This window comes from Patella vulgata, chromosome 7, assembly GCF_932274485.2.
Source record: "Patella vulgata chromosome 7, xgPatVulg1.2, whole genome shotgun sequence".
Lineage (NCBI taxonomy): Eukaryota > Metazoa > Mollusca > Gastropoda > Patellidae > Patella > Patella vulgata.
Window position 1 is genome coordinate 56,513,719 of NC_065885.2, and position 26,723 is coordinate 56,540,441.

Sequence of the window (26,723 nt, forward strand, 5' to 3'; positions counted from 1 at the left end):
TGATGGAATGTTATATTTGTTTCATTTTTAAAAAAAAAATTTGAGCACTCGTAAATTGAAAATTGGGCGTATGTTTCAGCTGCGATTGCAAGCCTTTATTTAATATTGCAAATTCATTTTACTTATTCAAGCAGGTCGTTTTTTGAAAATGGAATTTTACAATAAAATACAATTAAATTAGATGGGGATGACAGTGGCTAAGTGGGTAAGACGCTGGCTCGCTAGCTTGGAGACCAGGTGTTTGATCCCTGCAATGCCGAGAAAGTTCATCCAGATTTTCCGACGTGGTTCCTCCTTGTCAGTGAGTCAGGACGGAGAGTCTGACAAGGACAGCTGTCTAGTCGTTCGGATGGGACGAAAAATCGAGGTCCCGTGTAAACATTGGCGTGCACGTAAAAAATAACTTGACAGTTGGAATTCGAGTAGGCCGTAGTGCCGCTGTCCAGGCAAAATTTCCCTCATAGGATACTGTATGGCGTATTCCCGTCTTCATTAGCCCAGTCGGAGCAGAACAATAGGACGTTAAACCCCATTTCATTTCATTTCACTTAAAAGATCTATTAGACCTCAGCATTGCATTTTAAAAATAATGCCCATTAACCGGCTCACATAGGCGATTTTTGAATCACTTAGTGACTTACGCAAAAATAATATCATATTTTTTTTCAAAACCAGGATTGATTATAGTGCTTTATTCAACACACAACTATATATAAATAAGAATATAATCCTACCTGACAATGTCACAAATGATCACGTTGCATTGGAAGCGGACAAGTCGTTATTCGGTTGACCTATCTAATTCAAGGTTAAGGATATACAACTAAAAACAAGTTAGTGTCAATGCAGGGTAGCTTCATGTCACCTGCTGTGAACCGTACTGTCTGTCAAAGAAAACACCACCTCGCTGGCCATACGCAAATATAATATACGATAATACGTTACTCAATCGTCAGGCATACGCCCACATGCACGGTACACCTTCATGCCAGTGTATATTATACTTGACCTATTGACTGACAAAACCTCTAGCGGAACTCTTGCGTATGCCGTATACATATTTCTAGCCATACCCCTAGCAGTGTTTCGTTTGATTATACCTAATCCCACTAAACACTGCTTTAACGAAAGCAAATTTCTGTTCCAAATTATGACTGGTCAATGGTCCGATTAACAACCAATAGCTAACTGCGTTACAAAAGCATTGCGCTTAAAACAGAGCTCCACATTGGGCCATAAATATGTTGACATAACGTTACGTCATGACTCACGATTTTATTATTCCCAATTAACCAGTGCATAGCAGAATATTGCAGAAAAAACTAATTGCGTGACAAACGAGGCTATCAAGGCAAATATAAGGGAGATATCAGGTCTGTGGAAGCGGACGTAAAATACAACTAACTCATACACATATAAGGGAGAATACACTTGATTTATACAATCTCCAAAATGACAAAGATTGAACTACGCACCCTTGCCATAGCAACAAACAAGCCATGGCAACCCCGGAACAGGGTGTCGATCGTTATAGATGATGACAAAGGGACGAACAAGGTAACAGGGACGAACAAAGTAATAGCTCGTGCTTTTTATAGCTTTCGCATACAATAATTTATTTTAAATCTCATAAATACCCCTTTTGTATAAATTAAATATAGCAATAAAACCAAATAAAATACATAAAATATACATAATATACCATATATCATATACAAAATATAAATTGTGAAAACGTCATTAATAAATGATATAAGTTGAGAGGTCAAAGGATTTGTACACATTTAAATGCATTATTGTTACCGGGATTCGAATTAGAGCCTGTTTGGTCGGTATCCAGATTCATTGTTCACGAATTGTGCGTTCTCAGACCTAATTTACTACGACATCGTAACTTTCTGCTTAAAACGAAATGAAATGGGGTTTAACGTCCAACCTTTCTGCACCAACCGGGCTTAAGCTATGTGGAAATTTTGTCCGGACAGCGGCCTTATGCCCTACTCTCTTATTTCGAATTTCCGCTTTCAAAGTCTTTTTTTTACGCGCACGCCAACGTGTACACGGGGTTTAAGATTTTTGTCCCATTCGGACGACGCGGTTCTAGACAGGAATTCTCTTGGCCAACATCGGGAACGAATCAGGGAGTCACTGCGATTCCCAACCGTAGTAGTATATTACACCTATACAGCGACAAACTGACCAGAAATAAAATTTATTGAAAAGGCTGAATGCAAAAATAACTCTATCAAACATACCCTTTTTAAATTTTGATCATTATTTCGTTTCGTATTTATAGTTCTGATTTTGGCAACCGAACCAACCAGAGAGAGGTAATGTGGGAATTTCGCAAAAAAAGGGAGTTAACTCTGTATATGTCATCAGAGTAAGACGTACCATTGTGCTACACCGGTTTCTTTTACGTGCACACGGAACCTCGGTTTTTCGTCCCACCAGAACGACTAGACGCCGTTCCTTGCCAGGACCTCCGTCCTACAGGACTGAGATAATTTCTACACTAAGTTTCCGTGGTACACTAAGTTCCTGTGGTTCCCGTTGACCTGTCATGCGGTACTGACCAAAAGTCATTCTTAAGTCCCACAGAGCAAATCATTAAATTCAGAATTGCATTAAATTTTTGGCGGTTGACGACCCAGGTTTTGGCTCTTTGGTTGTCTATTCTGTTTGATCTGATAGAATATTTGTTGAACTAGATTCTGATAAACGAGTGTAATCAACACCACCTTTCTGCCTGATACTGTATGTAAAATATACCACAAAACCTACAAATAGAACATAATATCTTCATAAATAAAGCATCACTGTCAACACGGTATGCCCATTAGTGGTCTGGGTCTTCCATTACACCACTAAAACTATTTATCGAATAACAATTACTGATTTATTAACATGCAACGTTTCGTCTTTATCAAGCAAAGCTATAAATCTACGGTAAACAGAAAGCCTTGCAAATATAAATTTCAACAATAATTTGACAAATAACGTCTAAACGTTGCATGTTTATTAAGCAATAATTGTTATTCCATAAAGAGCTTTTAGTGTGTTACTGTTCAATTATAAGAAGTGTTTTTAGGCTGTATTTGTATCCAGTCCAGCTGACCATTTTATTTACCGGGTATTGCTCAAATACCCGTATGGCAAGTCCACCACTGAATACGTCTCTTATTCTAATACTTATAGCATACGATTTTATTTTCTATGGGATAGGGTGTGCATTGCCAGGTGAAACACTCTATTCGAATTCCATTTACTTGTCAATTTGAATGAGAGACCTTCGGATTTGGTACCATCAACCAGATCAGATATACATTGGCTTCATATCCAAGATTCTTTTTTTTTGTCCCCAGTCAGATTCAAACCCGGTATACTTCTCCTATTTCCCTAAAATGATTAGATTTCGGCAATCTGATTAAAGTACAGATCTATATTTCGATTCGTTTTATTTATACTTTAGATGGCCTCTACTACATGAAGATCTGACCAGTTGTACTGGGAGGTCGAGTCAGAGGTCAAACAAGCAGTTTTTTACCCTAAGACGTCAGACATTTGATTAATCAATAAGCGTTGTTGTTTCTATAGTGGGTTATCCACAGATCCGTGCACCTCACGCCCAAAACTCGCCGTAACAGACCGTTTCATTGGCTAATCACGCCCAAAACTTGCCGTAACAGACCGTTTCATTGGCTAATCCCTCATATCATCCAGAACGCGGGTTATATAACAACACTTCCAGAGTCTAGTGTAGTAAAGACAATTAAAACGAAATTTTGAGCTATAAAAAACGAAATGAAATAGGATCTGTGTTTTAATCAGATTGAGATTTCTGTCGACAGTCAGAGTCTTCGCACCACACACCTTTCCCAAATATTGTTGCGGCAAATTTCACTTGGGTTAAACACCATTGGTACCTACCTATAGCCATCCATACTGTAAATAGAGTCCACGAAAACACAGTTAAAGACGCCATAAAATATATATTCAAAAATGTCACTAGTAAAGGAATAATTGGCACACACAACACTCGAAAACTCTGTTCACGTCTGAAAAGATAAAAAACCAACAAAATATTGAAAAAAATAATAATGCAACAATATCTAGTTTAATTTATGTATGCCCACGATATTATCAATAGGCTCCCACGAGAGGTGTTATGAAACAGAATGAAATGGGGTTTAACGTCCTACTGTTCTGCACCGAACTGGGCTAATGGAGACGGGCATACGCCATACAGTGTGCCATGAGGGAAATTTTGCACTACGGCCTAGTCTTATATCGAATTCAAACTGTCAAGGGATCTTTTACGTGCACGCCAATGTGTACACGGGACCTCGGTTTTTGTCCCATCCGACCGACTAGACAGCTGTCCTTGTCAGGCTCCCCATCCTGCATCACTGACAAGGGGGAACCACGCCGGAAAATCTGGATGAACTTTCTCAGCCAATGCAGGGATCGAATACCCGACCTCCAGACTAGCGACCCAGCGTCTTACCCACTTAGCCACCATGATCCCCACGAGAAGTGTTATACATACTAACATATGGTTCAATTTTATTTCAATAATTCGCTTGTGTGTAGGTGTTTTTAGCAATTGGGGGGGGGGGGGGGGAGAGGACCCGGAGATAACCTACGAGGTTGGACAGACGACCCTACTCCTTGACTCAATAACAGACCTTATGATACAGCGCGCTATTATACATACAAATCAACCGTGGAACAGAATCACAAATCACAGAGTTTGGAGTGCAAAGTTGTTTAGTATTTCTACTGGGTCGCTGAACTAATTTTATAATTTGTTTTCAACATTATACCGTAGTTTTAGACTTTAACCATTACCGCATTGCGAGTTTAGATTAATACTTACTTTGATTGTGGTAAAACGGCTAAAAATCCCACTAATATAAACAATAATGACACTAATATGGCTAAAGTTGTTATCACGAGTACGTCACTGTTCACTAAATGATTAATACCATTGACTATCACGATACATATAATAACTTGTAGTATTAATATCACAAATACTATCACTGGCACATAGTCTGTAAACGATCCACGCTCCTTCCGTACATAATCTTCTACTTTAGAGAAAAACGTTTCTTTTGCAATAAGCTTTTTTCCCTGGTCTTTGCCTTTTAACTTATCGTTATCAGTTCCAATTCGATTCCTTATAATTTTATCTTTCTGGTTATTCGCACCTTCCATTATTTCACTGTCCGAAGACTCGATCAGTGATTCGTCTATTTCTTCATTTGAATAACGCAGAACAATCACAGACACTGCTACTAATATATAAGCTAATAATGTTCCTGAAATTTTAAAATAATTATACAGTTAAAACCCGTTATGACGAATTTTTCAAATATAGGAGATCCAAGCCGTTATGATCGATGATCCGATCGTCATCTTTAATCTGTCAAAAGAAGTAAAGTTACTAAACCATAGTAAATAATGTCCAGATAATCTACATAAGATTCGGAGGAATCTGATGACCTAATAGTTCTGCGGGTTGCATATGTATAATAAATATATAATTAAATGGTTAACATGCAGATGGATGATCTGTTAAGATATTTACAGTGTGTAATATTAAACAAGAAATGGACCTTTATGATAATCTAACGATTAGAATTCATCGAATCAAGGGCCTGTCTAATAAACAATATTCGAGATAATTATTTTTACATTGATAGACGGACTGTAAACCACATCCCATTCATTCATTTGAATCCAGATACTGTCCAGTAAACACTATTCGAAATAACTATTGTACATTCATAGAATCTAGAGTCTGTCTATTAAACAGTATTCGAGATAATTAACTATTGTACAATTGTACAATCCAGATACTGTTCAGTAAACACTATTTGAGATAACTATTGTACATTCATAGAATCTAAAGCCTGTCTAGTAAACACTAATCGAGATAATTAACTATTGTACATTCATCGAATATAGAACCTGTCTCTTAAACAGTATTCGAGATAACTAATATACATACCCATTAGAACTAATTCTATCAGATTAGCCAGATCAACTGTTAATGCTAGTAATATAGCTACAACACCAGTCAATACGGTGGCAGTTTTAGGTGTCTTCCGCTTTGGACAAATTTCACCGAATTGACTGAAAATATATGATGCAAGTAGTTTGTTTAAAACAAAACAGAAAAATAAGCTTATCAATTTTCAAACCCGCATGAAATCTACAATTAATCATTTGGCTAGGGTTGAATCATCTGATTCTGATAGTTCTTTCTTAGAAATAATGGTAACAAACACAATCGCTATAGGGCCCCAATGCATGTTAACTAGAGGGAGCAAAGGTCTACGCCCCATCTAAGTTTGCTGAATAAATAGCCACGTCAGGAACTATAAACATCTATTTATATAAAAGGCCGCTATTTCGTAAATGGCAGAAAATATCAAGTTATTTTTAAAATATCGAAATATTATGAGTTTCAAATTGCCTTGCGTTTTCTGGGTGTCCAAGACCCCAAAGTGGCCAAAGACTATACTAAATCCTAAAAAAAACACCTTCTCTGTATATTTACCTAAATAATAGCCCATCCTTGGCCATGGCACACAATACCCTGGGTAGTGGGAACATAGAACCAAAGGCAGCAGCAAATAGACCACATACAGCTCCACAGGATATGATATATTTGGCATAGAATGCTTTCCTCTTAACGAACACATCCAACATGGCGGTTTGTGGCATAAGTTGGTTGGCCGGAAGTATGAGACTAAGACAAGTTGAGACAGATGTATACGCGATGACGTTTATGATCACAGATAGAACGATAGAACGTGGGATGGATTTACTGGGGTTCTTAGCTTCTTCTCCTGTTGACGCGACAATATCGAATCCAATAAAAGCAAAGTAGGCAGTTGGTAACATCTTTAGAACCTGAAAGAAACGTACCGAAAGATTTTAAATGGGGGGCGAGAGAGAGAGAAATGGGACTTAACGTCCACTCGACACAAACTAGGTCGACTAACAAATGGTTCAATTTTATTTCAATAACTGGCTTGCGCGTATCGGTCTTTAGCAGTAGAAGTAAACCGGAGGACCCGGAGAAAACCCACGAGGTTGGACAGGAGACTCTACTCCTTGTCACGTACAACCAGGGAATCGAAACCACACCAGCTGACTCAATGGCAGATCTTATGATACAACGCGCGCGCTTACCATTCGGCCATCCAGCCCCGCGATTTTAAAAGACATTTGTGATTAATAACAAGAAATATTCTTCTAGAAGCCCACATTGCCGGTCAAATACGATTGAATTTTCGAAGCCATAGCACAAATGGAATACCTGCTCAGATTTTAAGTAAACGCTCTGACAAGTTGCTCTGAATAGTTTGTATCATGGGTCAACGACGGCTCTGGTCGGGTCCTACGTAACAGAGGTCAATTTTAGTAAATGAGTTTAATATATTACTTTTCTGCACTCACCGAGCTAATAAATATGAGGCCCTGTAGTGTGCTTTGGGGCAAACGCCCTGCAATGTGCTCGGAGGCAAATATTGCACACATTTGCGTTTTCGCCTACCCTTTTTCGATTTCCAACCACCAAGGGTTTTAATACATGATAGCCAATGTGTACTCGGGATCTCTGTTTTACGTCCCATCCGAACGACTAGAAGCGTTCCCTCCTCCCAGACTGGAAAATCGTGATGAATTCTCTCGGCTAAAATTGACACCAAATCCCGGACCTTCTGGATTGTGAGTCAGCGTCATGTTCACCTAGGATCTCCCAATATTAATACCCTAAAGAGTCAGAGATCAAATTAAAAAAAGCAAACACAGTATCATATTTTATCTCACCCCATCAGTTCCCGTGGGAAATTGTTTGTCCTGGTTCCAATTTTTACCATCGCTGTAATGGATACTAACACCGAGGAAAAATATCCACACGATAAAATTAACCAGGTTGAGAATATTGTTGACAGTTGCTGATAGCTTGACACCACTGATTAACACTATAGTTAACACTAAACATATAAACACAGCTAACATGTCAAAATAGGGACGACCTGAAAAACAACAATAAAATAATCAGTATTGAAATTGACCCGGATATTGGCTTATTGATCATGTAGGGGGTGTTGTTGTTCTTAGTGTTTAACGTCCGCTTACACCGAAGGTGATATCGCAGACAAGTCTTACTTTTCATTTTTATTATCTTAGCGCAAGCGCAGGGGTCTTTCTTGTGGGAGGAATCTGGAGTAAACCCACGAGCTTGAGAAGGCGCCCCTATCTCCAAGCCACATCCGCTCACACCAGGGATCGAAACCACAACCGCAAGCCAGAGGTGACTGGCCAGCTAGAGGTCGAAGCGTGACACTCTAGACCACTAGGCCATCTAATCCCCCACCTCGATTACGTGTGGTTATTATGGTAAGATATTTATAATCCGACCGCTCCTTTTTCAGAGATACGGGAGGAGCAAGGAGTACCGCATTAAGCTAAAAATATCACTGGGGCCTATATACCAACAGTTGGGCACATTCTGCTCATTGTGCGTCGTCACACTTACACAAATGCAATTTGTATGTCAATTTTGAAGATGGATAGATTTATTTAGCACAAACATATACAATATAATAAATACAGTCATAAATTATTTCTTTAGAAATAAATAAAACCAAATACGAACAATCCAAACCATTAGACAAAATTCGAAGTCCTAAAAAAACGGTATAGGCAAAATAGTGTAATAAGGCAAAATAGTGTAATAAGCATATGGACTGTTCACCGTGTACAAAATACACGACAAACAGTGGTAACAGGTGTCCGGAAGAGTAAGCTTACCCTGCCTGGCACCAGACCCGCCATAGCTGTATCCAAATTATTAGGCTAAATCTCGGTAAATAGCGTGATTGGCCAATGGACTATCGGTATGCAAAATGCACGTGATGAACAGCGTTAACAATGAAGTAGACAGACATTACCAGGGATAGTATACGCGTCAATTAAATATATCTAGAATAATAGCCGAGAGAGACATGTTATATTTACCAAATCAAGTCAATATGACGGCCATAAAACTTTTTAAAGGTTTTAATAAGTTTAGTTCGCAAGTATCCCTGTAGTTGAAGCTTAGATGACAAATGCCTCGATCTACTTAAAAAATCAGAATAAAATGAACAAGCTCTCCCGTAACGAATTAGTTGAGACACAAACACTCCATAAGCTGGTGATATTGGAATGTTACTACTAATAAATGGAAAGTTAACAATCGGAAAGTCAAAATCATCACGTTTATCGTACAATTTAACACTAAGTTTATGGCAATTGTCAAAATCGAGACGCAAATCCAAGTAGGAAGCGTAATTGTCACCGTCAGTAGTGTTTTTAATTTCGAGCTCATCAGGATATATGAATTCTAAATAATCACTAAATTTTGGATTATTCAGTGATAGAACATCATCGATATATCGATAAGTGAAATTCAAATGTCTGACTAATCGTTTATTTGATTTTACAAGTGCCTGTATGTAATCGGCTTCGTAGGAATAGAGAAACAAATCAGCAAGCAAAGGAATTTTTTAATATTCCATTTGATTAAAACCACTACGAGAGTATATTTTGTCACAGTATTTTTGAATACCCTCTTTCACTGCCGTTAGTATGGATGTCAATGCTTTTGAAAGTGGATGAACCTGCTGTGTCCTTTCATATTGGGCCCCTAGAAGCTGCCCTCACAGTCCCCCGCCCTTTAATCCGGGCCTCTTGGGATTTGGGTTTCATTGCCGATTAGGTTCATTTAGCTAACAATAAGCCATGCCTCTTGGGATTTGGTTTTCTTTGCCGACTAGGTTCATTTACCTTACAATAAAACTTATTAGGCCGATCAATACAAAATGGGTTGTTTACACCAGTTGCTTATTACCCAAGATAAATTGGTTGATCGGAGTGTCTCAAGATAGACAGACAGGATTAATATTAGCTAATGATGTTCCCTTTCCAGATTTACGAGTGCAACGTCTCGTCAATAATTATCTAACCAAACTAATTTAGTCTTTTTAGTCTGGAAATATCCCGACAACTAGCAAAGGTGCTTGAAAAATCCTGATTGATTTCCAGTATAATAACAAATGATAAGGCTGCTTAATTGATTATCACAATCATTCAGAAATACATTGGATCTAAGAATAACCAACAAATCGTCTGGGTACTGGACAAGTTATAGCTACTTAATTGATTGCCACGGTCATTCATAAGATGATGACACTGGAGATACACTGGCTTCCAATCCAAAGTCCTTCTAACAAGTTGTCTGGGAATCAGACAGGGGTAGGGGTCGGTGCTAGTGGTCTAGAGTGTCGCGCTTCGAGTGCTTCGAGTTCTAGCTAACCGGTCAACTCTGGCGTCGTGGTTTCGATCCCTGGTTTGAGGGCCTTCTAATCCTTCAAGTGCTCCCGCAGACAACTTGACTGCGATATCACCCTCGGTGGAAGCAGACGTTAAACACTAAAAGAAGAAGGCGTCAGATAATTTATTTTGCAGCTTGTAAAGGAAATGAAATGAAATAACGTCCCACTGTTCTGCTCCGACTGTGCTAATGAAGACAGGGCTTGTAAAGGAGTTTGTCATTCAGGATAATGTGCAATATTTAATGCACCGAGAACACGGTTTAAACTTTTCTGGTTGATTCAAATTATCGCCAATGACCATCATTTTCATTTTTCGTACAATATCTTATTTACGCTAAAATATACATAAACTAATCCACGGTAGATAATCTAACGTTTTGGATTCAATCGGATTTAAAAAAATGTTACAATAATTCATGTATAAAAGTGACGTGTTTTCATTCCTTCTAGAGATCCACCAGTTGAGTCAATTATCAGAAAACACAATAGGCTACTTACCACCGATATTACCCCAAGTAGAGAAATATGTACTGAAGGTGAAGTTACATATAGAGTCTATGGTAGCACTTAAAGCTACTGCTCCTGCTGCTGTTCCTATAGCATATTCTGCTATCAGACCCCATCCGATAACATAGGCTATTAGTTCTCCTACTGTAACGTAGCTATACATATAGGCTGAGCCAGAAGTCTTTGGACACAATGCAGCTAGTTCAGCATAACACACACCTGAAAGTCAAGGATTAATATAAGATCTTACAACATTAATATATCAGCTGTTTTATAAACCAACAAGAAACTCAGAGTCGCCATCTTAGATTTTTTATTTTTGATAAATTCATCCAGAGATCCCTAAAATATATTTAACCAACCTCGTACCCTTCATTGAAAAACACCGTAACTCCTTTTCGATTCCAGGACTTATCTTCTCACATATGTGCAAAGTTCGGGGTCGCCTTCTTCGATTTTAAACGTTTCTATGGATTTTTTTAACAAATCCATTTATAGAAACCTAAAATATAGCTGACCCTCCTCGTAGACCTGATCTCAAAACGCCATAGCTCATGAAGTCTTATTAACCTGAATTCTATTAGACATACCATTATTATAGATTGGTGAATGGCGTGTGAAGAGGTATTTCATTTTATTTTCGGCTCGGTTTTAGAGAGAGAATGGTGCGTAGGCTGGATGACCCGGAGAAACCCTATGAGGTTGGATAGGCGATCCTACACCCTGTCATGTACAAGCGGGAAATCCAACTCCCACCCCCTAGGCTCAACAGACTAATATGTTGTAAATAAATAAAGTGAGTTTCTTTTCTAGGACTTCTTTTTTCTCTTAGCATGTAACAGTTATTGGCCCATTCCCTATCATGTACAAATTCCGTCGCGACTTTAAAACCTGATATTGTTTTACCTGATAGAAATGATGCCAGTCCCGCCACCAGGAAAGCAATCACGGCTCCAGGACCACCAGCTGTCTTGGTAATCATGCCACAAGTCAGGTACATGCCAGTCCCACAACAACTCCCCACCCCAAGGGAAACAAGATCCATCGTCGACAAACATTTCTTCAGACCTTCTTTTGGTTCTAATCCATCACTTGTGTTCGCTGGTCTGGTCCGTGTTAGTCTTCTAAAGATGGCGGCCAGGCGAATTTTCATACCAAACTCGTTTTCTGATTCTGCATATGAAAAAAGAGAGAGAGAGAAATTCCTTTATGTGGTGAGTTCCTAGAAAATAAATTCAAAATCCAGTACTTTTCACGGGCGACAATGTGAAAATGACTTTCAAATGCTGCAAAGAAACTTCAGTTTGTCTCATATTGAATACCGGGCAAAATATTGAGCAACGTAATTGAAATATCTATTATAAAATTCAATTTAATGGCAATCTTTAAATAGAAAATTAAGTTAAAATTTATATAATTTGAATAACATTATAGACCGATTTCTTTTCTGTTTGTTTGTTGTCTTGCCTTAAGGAGTCATTCTCTGCGATTTACAGAAAAGGCCGACCGTTCTTGCGATAATAGTTCAAAATAGACAATGAAAAATTAATATACTGAAATGTTTTGACAAGATAATCTTGAATGTCAAGCACCATTTTCACGATAATTAACAAAATCTCGATTATCCACTTTAACTTTAAATTATTAAATAGCAAAACGGTTCTTATTCATTCAATATATGAGCCATCCGATAGTCTAGAACCTGTTTTGTGAATAAATGCCTAATTAATAATCTATATATAACATTTGAAGCCAATTCTGTCAATATAGAGCTACCTACTTCGAGAATAGATCTCTGTCCTTAATGGCCGCCATATCCAAAAAATAGTATACTATTTTGTAATGTGGTCCAAATCTGTTTCATATCTGTCACCATAGGCGTACGAGCTGGGGGGGGCTGGGGGGCTGGGGGGCTGGGGGGGGGGGCGGCCGCCACCACCGCCCCCCACCCCCAGTCAAAAATTTCCCCGTACGCCTATGTACTGTCACACATACAAAGACTAAATAACCTGTTTCAATTTTATTAAAAGGGAGCGGAATAAATATATTCTCATAATTCTCCAGTGTACTTAAAGATACATTATGTAAGATTTAGATAAAGAACTAGCCATTCTTGCTATAATAGTTAGAAAGTAGATGATGTAAAATGAATAATTTGAAAATTTCATTCAAATTACTCTATTGCAAGCGAAGATATTAGCCTTTGAAGGTTTGAGAGACGTGTGCAATAATTTCAACCACCGTACTGGTGGATCGAAGCTAAGTCTCGGTCCTCCATATTTGATTAAATCAAAGTATCGCTGAACCATTCTAATCTATTTAATATCGGAGAAATCTGATGCCATCGAGAGTTGATTAAGGCCTGGATCAGTTAATTAATGTCAAATTAATACTTTAGAAAACATTTCAGGCCTAAAGAAAGACCTGCAATAGGCAGATTTAGCTCTTGCATAATACATGTTTAATGTTTTCGACTAAAATCGTCGATTTATGAATAAAAATGTCGGTCAACTAGCTTAGCGTCTGTTCTCAAGTGGAGCTAATGACAGACAACATAAGTTAAAGGAGCTAAATCGCTAATATTTGGGACCTAGAAATTGACAAAAATGGGTCGCAATGCATATAATAATGTAATGTGAATGTATATAAACTGATTTACATTCAATCCTTTCCGTTTTACTCTAATTTCAAATCAGTTATGTTCGGCGAAATACGCCAGAAGTCTCAATCGAATGGCAATCTTTAGCGTCTGGTTATTCCAATCTATACCGATATTATTTATTGTGTATGCTCTCTAGATAAGAATATGACGTCACCTTTAGACATGACTTGTGGAATATGTCTAGTCTCGTTCTTCAAGTCCCTTGTTACAAATGGCGCTGAAACGCATTATGGTACACGATTCGTGTACCAGTGGTAAAATGTTTTTTTTAATCTTAAATATTGGATATCAGAATCTCACCTTTTCCCGGTAAGATCACCACATCAATGTTGATATATACTGACAAATAATTCGTGTTTTCAATATCGAAGACATTGGATTATACTGAGTTAGAGACGTAGCTACTTAAAGTATGATTTGAAGTCTACAATAAGACATGCAATATTGTCAGAGAGAGAGAGAGAGAGAGAGAGAGAGGGAAATGGGTTTAACGTCCACTCGACACAAACTAGGTCATTTCGGGACTAACATATGGTTTTTAATTTTATTCCAATAATTCGCTTGCGCGTATGGGTCTTTAGCAGTGGGAGGAAACCGGAGGACCCGGAGAAAACCCACGAGGTTGGACAGGCGACCCTACTCCTTGTCACGTACAACCGGGGATTCGAAACCACGCCAGTCGACTCAATGACAGACTTTATGATACAGCGCGCGCGCACGCTAACCATTCAGTCACCCCCCCCCCGCAATATTGTCAGATTTCGCTCTTATATAATGCATTTTTAATAATATCGTTACGGGATATTTATTCAGGCCGCCTGTCTCATAAATTTAAAATATATACTCTAGACAAAACATCCAGGTTTAGGTGTAAAATTTAACAGTGTTAAATATCTCGTCTAACAAGTGTCTGGTGGGACAAATCAGCCCAGATTGTCTAACATTGAGGGGATGCTCGATTCACAGTCCGGAACGTCCCGAATTGACAGAATTGCAATCGAGTAACGCGGAATTCAGTTCTGTCACAGTTCTGTCACTCCCGACAACGGAGGAGGTGTGAGTAGAATCGTGACGTAATTAAATACAACGAATATGTTTCGGCTGCCTGGTTGGTTGAGATATTTACTTATTCAGTCGACGCATGAGTTGTAGCTAGAAATCCACCTTTTCACTCGATTGTTACTATTTTTGTGATTGAGAGAATTCAATTCTGGAACGTTCAATCGAGAACTTCCCGTAGTGTCGAGAGAACGACTAGAGAACATACTTGTCGAATGCAATTTACCGATAATCTTCAAATTTAGGTTATAGATTATCAGTTAGAATAACATTTTAAACCAATGATGTTTTTTAATGGTTGTTTGCGTAGAGAGGGAGAGAGAGAGAAATGGGATTTAATGTCCACACGACACAAACTAGGTAATTTCGAGACTAACATATGGTTCAATTTATTTCAATAATTCATTTGCGCGTAGGGATCTTTAGCAGTGGGATGAAACCGGGGGATAGACAGGCGACTCATCGCCTTGTCACGTACAGCCGGGGATTCGAAACCACGCCAGTTGACTCAATGACAGACCTTATGATACAACGGCCACCCAACCCCCCTGTTTGCGTAGATTCGACCTGCCTTGCCCTAATATATTCAAGTGACTTTAATTTTGTCTTCTTGTCTCTTTAGTATAATGTTTATTGCAAGAATGACAATATACACTAGACAGGTGTGGATGTCTCGTGATTTTATTCTCATAACCATCTCAGATTTAGAGTGTTAAATGTCTCGGAAGACAGGGTTCAAACAGGTCATTTCGGGATTACCATATTGGTATACCGTGTTTCAGGGCTCATTAGACTAATCATAGGAACTGGAGGGGACCTTATGGTCTACCGCAAAGTGCGATAGACCGTCGACCCCCAGTTCCCCTCCATACGGTAAGGAGATATCTGAATGCACAAGTGTATTAATCACATGAACAGCCGACTTATCGCATTATGTGTATTGACCGTTATAAACCGGGGGGGGGGGGTGGCCGAATGGTTAGCGTGTGCGCGTTGTATCATAAGGTCTGTCATTGAGTCAACTGGCCTGGTTTCGATTCCCCGGTTGTACGTGACAAAGAGTAGGGTCGCCTGTCCAACCTCGTGCGTTTTCTCCGTGTCCTTCGGTTTCCTCCCACTGCTAAAAACCCCTACGCGCAAGCAAATTATTGAAATAAAATTAAACCATATGTTATTCCCGAAATGACCTGGTTTGTGTCGAGTGAACGTTAAACTCCGTTTCTCTCTCTCTCTCTCTCTCTCTCTATCTCTCTCTCTCTCTCTCTCTCTCTTTATTCGTTACAATACAATGCACACAACCTACATAGGTTGTTGACTCAATAGCTTAATGTCCTCATAAACACAGGATATAATTCTATCGAACACCATTACTGTTTAATAATCAACTAGGATTCGTTGGTCTTTATCGGCCCATAAATACAAATGGTATCCCATAAAACTAATTCCTTTATTCATCTGTTGTATAATTTAAAGAGCGGTAATGCGAAAGCCTTCATCTAACTGTGTGTGAGATGACTGACCTTTATAAGTTCAAATGCCTTCTACGTGTGACGTCGTATCATTGGCTTCGATAGAGCGTGCATTATTTACATAAGACGTAGTAACGTAAACTGGTGCGGGCAGAATGGTACCTTTAACGCCCTCGTGTACTATCTCATATACCAATTTACACTAAATAGGAAATATTGTTTTATCCTGATATACTTCAAAGACCTTTATTTATTTTTCTATTACTTCAAAAAATGTTCTAGAATTTAATTTGCAGAATGTAAAAAGTTCATATTGTGAGCTAATGAACTCGCACCGATGTCACCCCTCTCATTGATTGTAGAGGCCTAGCGAATATTCACTACTGATCAGTTTGGAGCGGCCTCGCGAATATTCACTGCTGATCAGTTTGGAGCCTGGCAAGTAACGCACGTTAATGTGAACCAGCGACAGTGGGTATTCGATTGCTATCCGGACAAAAGTTCCGTCCAACACATTGTATGGCATATGTCCGTCTTCATTAGACCTTCCTTCATTGAAAGATATGTTTCACATCAGTTGACGAAGACACGGTATCAAGACCCGTGGCCACTATACTGCTTTTGTCTGACCTGCTCAAGAGTTATACAATCTTCCGCCGCCTAAAGCTAGCCCACAAAATAAAATTATTCAATTCAAAATAGTATTCCTTTTGGCATAGTTTTCATTAACACGTTTCAAAAATATTTGTTTTCTTTATCTTATTTAAGGACACAGGATGTATAGTAGGGTTAGTTTGAAGATGAATAATATATGGCCTCCAGCCTAGATATTATGTTGCAATATCCTAATATTGTTTTAAAATATCGAAATCATGTTCATTCATATTTAAAAAAAAAAAAAAAAAAAAAAAAAGAACCATCATGAATTTCATATTCTGTTAATATATCAATGTATATATATTCATTAACTTTTATGAAACCCAATATCCGAAACATAAATGAATTTAATACTTTTATTAATGTAGGTATTGACTCATATACTTGGAAAGCGGATATTTTTTTATATAAAACGACTAAAATCGATGATAATTGGAGACATATGTTCTAGAGAGGGGAATATATTTTATACCTGTATTGAGTTAAGGAGAACTTCCAACCGCTACAATTTCTTTATATTTTATTCATTATCTGCTATTGATAAGAAAAATTACAAGACTTTTTGTCTGTAAGGTTATGGGGTTAATCTGTCGTCCTAGCTCTAATCCATAATTTCGTTAACAATCACGTGTGTGTGTGTGTGTGAGTTAGTTGTATTTTACGTCGGCTTCCACCGAGGTGATATCGCAGACAATAACATATTATATATACATAGTTTGATTATTTACAATGATTAACAATCACGTGCCCAAACCCTATTTATATCTCGCGACATGGACGAAATCTACAGTGGTCCTTAACTTTTAGACTTTGACCTTGATACCAACTATTCCATATTTTCAATAGTTCATAATTATATATAGAGATTGCAATATGTGTTGGATTTCTCTCTTTAAAAAGCTCAGTGTGTATGCATGCCTACGCAATTTGGAGACGATGGTGGCATCATGCATTGCCAACTGTCAAATTTCCTTAACAGGAACCTGGCAAATCCCCGCCAGCATAAAATTCCTGGATCCGCTCCTATATAATTGCAGATCACCATATAGATTATATTATTGTGCGGTTGTATATGTAATTACATATGCTAGAGTAAACATGAGCAACAAGGTGTATACATAACAGAATCTCATTTAAAATGAGAAGACTGTGTACAAATATCCCATCTGCATTATCCCACTGGGTGCAGAAACCTAGGACGTTAAACCCAATTTAATTTCATTTTATTTCGTGTACAAAAATCAGTATTGTATATTTAATCATGTATACAACGTAATAGATATACTGGTTGTTGTATACTGAGGGGTTGTACGTGACAAGGATTAGGGTCGCCTGTCCAACCTCGTGGGTTTTCTCCGGGTCCTCATGTTTCCTCCCACTGCTAAAGACCCCTACGCGCAAGCAAAGTATTGAAATAAAGTTGAACCGTGTGTTAGTCCCGAAATGACCTAGTTTGTGTCGAGTGGACGTTAAACTCCATTTCTCTCTCTTTCTCTGTGTACTATATAAGGACTTCAAATGGCTAATAGATTCTGATATAGAATATAATTTCATAGGCTACTTAAATTGTTAAGTCTATGTAATATGTTTATAACGATAGGACTCCTCCAAAATCGCATTACATACTTATTTTGCATGTGCACAGCGCATAATGTGACTTGAGCATCTTGCTCTACGTACATCCCTATACTACTGCGCAAAGGGCGAACATTCCTTGCCTGGCAAACGATCTTATTTTGTATTTTTATTTCCATAACTTGGTGGGTGTTTAATGAAGCGTCAGAACCAAAAAGGCTATATTGCATCAAGTACGTGGCAATTTGTACGAGACACAACATTTCATTCTGCACACGGAGAACTATCCTACTTCGAGAATAGATCTCTGCTCTAAATGGCCGCCATATCCAACAATTAGTACCGTCTTGTAATGCGGCCCTACTCCGGTTCACATCTGTTATACACAAAAAGACTAATTAAACCTTTTCAAATTTATTACATGAAAGCATAATATATATACTTCTCCAAATTCTCCAAATATACTTAGTGTTTTCGACTAAAATCTCGATTTAGGACTTAAAATGTCGGTCAACTACCTTAGTGTCTTTGCTCAACCGGTGCTAATTGTAGACGGAATAAGTTTAGTATGACAACATTGCTCAAGTTACATTCTACCAAGTGTCATATAGGCAATTGGAAGACAATTCCATACCATTGTTTTACTTAACTATGAATCGTCGTTGCGCACGGGAGCAGGATACACACACATATATATATATATATACTCACCGGATTCCTCTTTCTAGAACACGTGATACCACTTCTAAGTATATTTTAAACGTTTACACAGCTGAAATCCCTTATCTAGATTCCTACCATTATTAGGCAATTGACAAGAACCGTCTGCTTATAAAGGAACAGTTAAGCAGTGTTTCTTAAAACGAAGACGAAACTATGAAAGACGAATTGAGCAGGAGATTGCTAACATTGGATCGATTCCAGATTCTTATATTAGATCTCTTATAGTTGATTAACTGGGTGACACACAATGACAGTTTTATATAGCCACAATTATCTCCACAATAACCACCTGAGTTAACCACTGAATATTGAGAAAACTGTTTGTCATTATTCATAAATAATGGAGCGCCCGACTTCCTGTTTCTGGTCTATACCCGATATGTTAATGGCACTTGCATATGGCATACATCGTATCATTGTTGAAACCATTTTAATCACGCTACATTACTGTTGCGTATGTTTAGATATTTACCATGGCAACCAGGTAACGGTTTTAATGAGGTTTTATCACGGCAAAAAAATAAAAAACTAAATAAATAAAAATCCTATAAAAGATAAGATACTCACTGCGCATGCTAAGCCAAATATAATTTGTTGACGTGCAGGATAATCACTGTCGACGATTGTCAAGTCAAGAAAGAACTATTTGTAGATTTTGAAACAGTAATTGATATTGCCCATGCGTTGAGGTAGATTGATTATCAACTCAATCAATATACTGTAGTGTTCTTTATAGACCCACGAACAGCTGGTTCGACTATAAGCTGCATATAAATTATACTTTAACTATGGCCCATGTTGAGTTTAAAGTGGCAATAATATTGTTATTAATTTATTTACAAAAACCTAAACAAACAAAAAACAACCACGTCCAGTCTGTGCATGGAGATAAAACATTTTATATTATATCGTCATCACAAACTTATAGACCTTATAAAACTCCACATTCCTCAAAATATAACGTTTGAAAACAAAACTCTGTTTAAATTTGGGTGGGGGGTGGATGGTCGAATAGTTAGCACGTGCGCGCTTTATCACAAGGTCTGTCGTTGAGTCGACTGGTGTGGTTTCGATGCCCAGGTAGTACGTGACAAGGAGTAGTGCCGCCTGTCCAGCCTTATGGGTTTTCTCCTGGTCCTCCGGTTTCCTCCCGCTGCTTTTAATGTAAAATTGAACCATATGTTAGTCCCGAAATGACCTGGTTTGTGTCGAGTGGATGTTAACACTCTCTCTCTCTCTCTCTCTCTCTCGCTCTCCCTCTCTCTGTTTAAATTGATAGTTTACCAAGCTAACGTTTATTTACAAAGTTAGCAAGATAAACAATGAGCATTATTCAAGAAGATTGTAAATGAAATGAGGTTTAACTGTTCTGCTTCAACTGGGGTGGTTTCGAATCCCCAATTTTACGTGACAAGGAGTAGGGTCGCCTGTCCAACCTCGTGGGTTTTCTTGAAATAAAATTGAACCTTGTGTTAGTCCCGAAATGATCTAGTTTGTGTCGAGTGGACGTTAAACCCCATTTCTCTCTCTCGCTTCAACTGGGCGTATGAAGACAGGCATATGCCATACAGTGTGCTATGAGGGAAATTTTGCCCACACAGCGGGCTTTTACGTGCACGCCAATGCAACGAAAAATTGGCGTGCACGTAAAAGAATCTCTGACTGATGAAAACGGGCAGAATTCTTCGACTTTGAATTTACATGTAACAATAGAAATGTACATTACCATAATTATGTATGTTTAAATAACTCAAGTATTGTGTTGTCGAGACGTTAAACCCAATACCATTTCATTTCTCTATGTTTGGTCTGTCCCACAGGCACCAGCCTTGTGAAGGCCGGGATTCTAACCGGGCATAGTCCCCAGTTTTAGAGGAACATCAGTACGTAAAGAGAAGATTTTTTTCAGAAGCGTAGCCAACCCAAAGACAGAATTCCTTCCCACAAATGTTCAAGATAGTCAATGCCTCATTCTCGCAATTGATTTACATGTATCCCGACCTTCACTTCATGACCCTTTCTGTCTTTTGTCTCGAACAAAAATTCAACCAAAACAAACAAACTCCAAACATCCGCTTAATTAAATCTCGTTTCGTTGACGTAGACGGTCAAGAGATTGTTTTATTTACATGATTCATTCGGAAACATTCCTATCGGCATCATTTTCTACCTTGAAATTTACTTCCGTTAAGTCACGCCCAAATATCTCTACGTTTAAATAACACACAAAAGATCAAATATTTGTTTATTTTGATATTGCCGTGCACAGTTATTTCCCCTTTCATTAGCAATTTAAAAAAACCCAAATGAAGTGATAATTCTTGATACTGATACATATTGATCTTTAAAAGACAGTTTCAGTAATAACAATATATGCGAATTGCGACTCTGAAAATAATTGGTATATTGTATAACAGTTATAATATAACAATCGCCATTTTGAATATTTATTTTTAAAGCGGCATTAGCCATAAGGAAGTCTTAGTTAACTACACAATTAAACATGGTTGATAGGGGGTGGCGAGGGGACGGGTTGTCGGCGTGCAGTAATTGGAGAGATACAGGCGTTGTTTTCACTGAGTTATCGACGTTTAAACTCTCAATTTACGAATCGATAATGAAAGTTGAACGTCTTACTTTTCTGCACCAATCGGGTCAATGAAGACGGGATCGAACCCGGGCGTCCTAGTTAGTGAGGCAGTACAAAACTCTTTGGTTTTCAAGGAGGTACAAAACACTTGGATTTTCGATAATGGAGGGGGGGGGGGTCGTATGGCCTAGCTCTAGAGTGTCATGCTTCGAGCTCTGGCTGACCGGTCTCCTCTGACTTGTGGACGGGTCGTGGTTTCCATCCCTGGGCGTATCTGACTTGGAGATAAGGGCGCCTTCTCAATCTCGTGGGTTTACTGCAGGTACTCTGGTTTCCAGCCACAGGATAATAAAAACAAGACAAGAAGTTTCGACGAGGGTTCCACTCCATCGTCGTTATTTAGAGCATTCAATACTATTCAAGTGATTAAATCATTTTCTTGGTGAGTGTAATAACTTCTTGTGCCACTTCAACAACCATGTGATATTATTCAACAGCGATTAAATTAATTTCTTGGGGAGTGTAATAACTTCTTGTGCCACTTTAACCACCATGTGTTCTCGTGACGAGAAAATGAGTGTGGGCTGACTAGGCTAATTACTGTTTACTTGTTAATGTATTTACTTAATATAAAGTTTTATACTACGTGTACAGTTGATTAATCATGTGGGTCGTCTATATATGTTTAAATATGGCGGTTTATTAATTTATTATAGCGGACTATTGTAAATAATGTATTAATAAACTGAAAACATCAATAACTATATTTACGATCAAAGCATCCTGGTTATACGGGCTGCTAAATTATTTTTGAAAATGGAAGTTAGTCTATAGGTTCTTTTTATGTCTTTTGTTTTTAATTACTTATATAACCATTTTAATTATTTAAGTATCTATATCGGTTTAAAGTATCAACATTGTTAGTAATTTATAACATTCTTTACAGCGAGTTACAACTTACAGAATCACTGGAAGAAGCCGCGGTGACTCGGTGAGTTAGGCACTGGAAATGAAATGGGGTTTAACGTCCTGCTGTTCTGCTCCGATTGGGCTAATGCAGACGCATATACGCTATACAGTGTGGTATGAGGAAAATTTTGCCCGGACAGCGGCACCACGACCTACTCTAATATCGAATTCCAACTGCCAATGGGTCCTTTACGTGAACGCCAATGTGTACACGGGGTCTCGATTTTCGTACCATCCGAAAGACTATACGTTACCCCTTGCCAGACTCTATGTCCCTTGCAATGGGGAACCGCGCCGGAAAATCTAGATGAACCTTCTCGGCCAACACCAGGGTTGAATACGGGACCTCCAGGTAAGCAAGCCGTGTTAGACGTTACACGTTAGGTCAATAACAAGGGGGTCCCTGGTTCGACCGACGTTGGCCGAATAAGTTCTCGGCATTTTCCGTCGCGGTTCCCCCCTTGCACCCAATTTCATTCCACAATCACTGGTCAATATGCCACCTGGATGAAGTTAATAAGGTAATAATATTAACCCTTTATTGGCTTTAAATTAAATTTCAAATCAAACTCTTTAATTATTCAAGAAATATATGAGTAAGTGTGTTCTATAGCCTATAAAATTTTGCATATATTTGATAGCATATTAATAAACTATATATTTGCGCAGTAAACTATAAAAGCCGATAAATAGAATTATGAATATTCATGATGAGATATGCGCGAATGTATTATATGGGATTGTATTTTAGTACACTATGTATAGGCTTCTGACTCGGAAATGGGATTTAACGTCCTACTATTCTGCACCAACCGGGTTAATAAAAAAGGAAGGAAAGGAAATGGGTCTATGTTTAATCACTCTGAGACTAACATGGGTTTATGTGTGCAAAGGAAGGAGAATTTTGCCCGGATGGCGACGTAACCACCCACCGAATTTCAATTGTCAAGGGTTATATTACGTTCACACCAACGTATGTACATGGGTGGTATTCCATATTTCGTCCATTCCGGACGACTAGGCAACACCATCTGGGATCAGAGCCCTGTACATTCTTGTTGAGAGCCAAGTGTCCCCACCCCATGACCTCAACGGCTCCGCTATGACAACATTCTTTTTTAGCCTTGTACAAAATAGGGTAAAAATCCAATCTCGTCCGCACTGATGGCACTTCGGGGATATGGGGGTATAGGGGTGTCCGCTATTATCATACGAAACTATGGTGTGGAAACATATACATGTTCACTATTGTTTGTAGTGTATCAGTGGACAAAATATACACATAGTGTGTAATACGTCATCAAATGTGTTTGTTCATTGTTCATATTTATTTCTAGATGTTAGTCGTTATCCCATCCTCTGCTCTCCAGAGATTTTGGGTTTATAAGGGAGAGGTCATGACCTCACACGAATCATGTGTCTAGTCCTCCGGATTGAGAAATAAAGAGAACTCCTCATCTCGGGAATAAAATAAAACATTTTGATTATGCAAGTTAAAGATGGTCATGATGCCTTTACAAAAACCAACCGAAAAATAACAATTTAAAGATACATTATGGGAGATTCGGTAACGAGTTGGCAGTTCTCACTATAATAATTAAAAATTAGATAAGGCAATTTGCTGAAAATTTCATTCAAATTGATCCACTATGAACCGAGAACTAAGCGAATGAAATTTCTGCCTAGCCTTGGTCATCATTACTAAAGTCAGTACGATAAACAGCATAGTCTCGATTATCCATTATTTGCTTGATAACGATATCTGTATGTGTATCGAAACGTATCATGTTACTAAATTCAGAAGTAGTATATCCATATAAGTGTTTTTAATTTTAATCCATTTAATCGTTAAATCGAGAAGGAAAGTTATGCAGTAAATCGGCTCACAATCCACTTAAGATCGCAGGCTAGCGATGCCATCTAGAGTTGTTTATGGTCTGGATAAGTTAATTAATGTCTAATTAATAATTTAGATAACATCTCAGGCCTAAAGAAAGACCTGCAATAGACAGATTTAGCTCTTGCATAATGTATGTTTAACATACCAACTTCGTCTCAAATTAGTGCAAACATCGTTAATTTCCTTTCACAGCGAATGATTAGATGCAAGCTGCAATTATTCTATAAAAGTCACAATAATTTGTCTTCATTACATCGGTTTTTAATCACATCTAATTGCTCTGGCACTTGCGATATTCCTGAATAATGGCCATTGGTGGTCTCGCTGTAATACCGCTTGTTGTCAATTAGAGTTTTTCAAATATATTTGTGAAATGTAAAGATTTGTAAGATTCAATAAGTTTTTGAATGACCATAATATCCTAAGTCTAGTCGTTCGGATGGGACGATAAATCGAGGACCCGTGTATACACTGGCGTGTACATAAAAGATCCCTTGGCAGTTGGAATTCGATACAAGAGTAGGCCATAATACCGCTGCCCGGGCAAAATCCCCCTCATACCACACTATATGGCGTACGCCCATCTTCTTTAGCCCAGTTGGAGCAGAACAGTAGGAGGTTAAACTCCATTCCATTTCAAATGGACGTGGTTGGTGCACATATAAATTAATAACAATGCTTTAATGAAAATTCTTCAACTGGCGTGGTTTCGATTCCCCGGCTGTACGTGACAAGGAGTAGGGTCGCCTGTCCAACCTCGTGGGTTTTCTCCGGTTTCCTCCAACTGCTAATGACCCCTATGCGTAAGCGAATGGAAATAAAACTCAACCATATGTTAGTCCCGAAATGACCTAGTTTGTGTCGGGTGGACGTTAAACCCCATTTCTCTCTCTCTTAATGAAAATTCGATAAAACACCATTCCATATTCTTCTGCTAAACAAAATGGACGTTCTGCAAATCTCTGCGGAACATGGTAAACGTGGACATGAATTATTCAAAAATTAATATTTGTCATCTTTATTTCCCAGCTGTAAACCCAAAAAGTTACGAGCAAAAATTTGGTGCGTATCAATTTGCTGTAGACTATTTTATGTCATAATATTTGCTGATAAGCCATTTTTTTTTATTTGAATAACGATCGAGACAGGTAGTCGAAGATACCAAAATAATGTATGGGGTTATTGAGTGGAGTTTATGCTTGATATATCACATTGCAAAACAAATACAGCTATCAATATACCCTGAGCTAATATATATTTTATATACTGCTTTAATTAAATATCTCAGCCTAATTATTGAGTGGGCTGCTTCCGTACCCAGGAATATCTTGAGTTGCCTTAATATTTTCAGTCAATATATAAGAGACAATTACTTACCTCGCTACGTGTCTGCCTAATTTCGTACTCCTTTTGCACCTAACCGGTTGTCTTAATCCACTAATGGCAACAATAAGTATATCTATATCACCTTGAATCATCTACCATATACCTTGATATACGTATATCAGTTCATATTATAACCCTTAAGGAATGATATACATCATATACAGGATTTTTCCTATTATTACTATTTCACACACTTCGCTAAACATGCAGACGTCCATATGTCACGCATGTGATTGTAGCCTATATTTAGAAATATCCTACGATACGAAAAATGAATAGAGTTGGGGTTTAAAGAAACTACGCCCTGAAGTTCAACATAACAATGTTTAATGTAGCTGGCTGTGTTGATATGGGGAGAGTTATCCCATCGATTTTGCTTGAAAGTTTAGTTCATCAAATATTCCGTTTAGGTTTAAGGGCAAAGTGCCAGAAAAAAAAACAATTGACGAGCACAAAGAAAGCTTGGATACTATATACCACTAAAATTTAAAGTTAGAAAGAATTAAATGCGTCAAATGCGACCCTTCGTCTTTGGCATTAAATTAATTTACTTCACAGTATACAAGGAAAGATTTTGATACTGTATAACGAGGCATTAACGAAGGAAAGAATTTAATGCGTCAAAATTAATTCGCGTTTCTATTCTGTAATCTAATAAAGTATGCAGTGGTCAATATTGTCAGCCATCTTGGCAAGGTATAGATGTGGCTATGTTTCTTCCACCAAGTGTATTCATGACGATTTATGTACTTAAAGTTTTATTTACATGTTGTTGTTTTTTTATTTGGGGGAGGGGGGCGAAACACCGAGGACCCGTGTATACATTGGC

General features: G+C 38.1%; 1 protein-coding gene across 5 annotated transcripts in view; it reads right to left on the reverse strand.

The window, feature by feature from the left end:
- LOC126826802 (isatin hydrolase) overlaps nt 1-26,229 on the reverse strand; it is a 46,462-nt gene extending 20,233 nt beyond the window's left edge. For 2 of the 5 annotated variants that reach the window (XR_007682399.2, XR_007682400.2), the window contains exons 1-9: nt 19,617-19,726; nt 11,811-12,077; nt 10,896-11,123; nt 7,846-8,054; nt 6,569-6,924; nt 6,017-6,141; nt 4,880-5,324; nt 3,931-4,058; nt 735-2,780 (exon numbers count right to left, since the gene is read on the reverse strand). The gene's annotated coding sequence lies outside the window, so the exon portion shown is untranslated. Of the gene's footprint in view, nt 1-734; nt 2,781-3,930; nt 4,059-4,879; nt 5,325-6,016; nt 6,142-6,568; nt 6,925-7,845; nt 8,055-10,895; nt 11,124-11,810; nt 12,078-19,037; nt 19,370-19,616; nt 19,727-25,885 lie in introns of those variants that run through there. The other 3 variants (XR_008788904.1, XR_008788905.1, XM_056102569.1) reach the window with 3 other exon arrangements.
- Between the last annotated feature and the right edge of the window lie 494 nt (nt 26,230-26,723).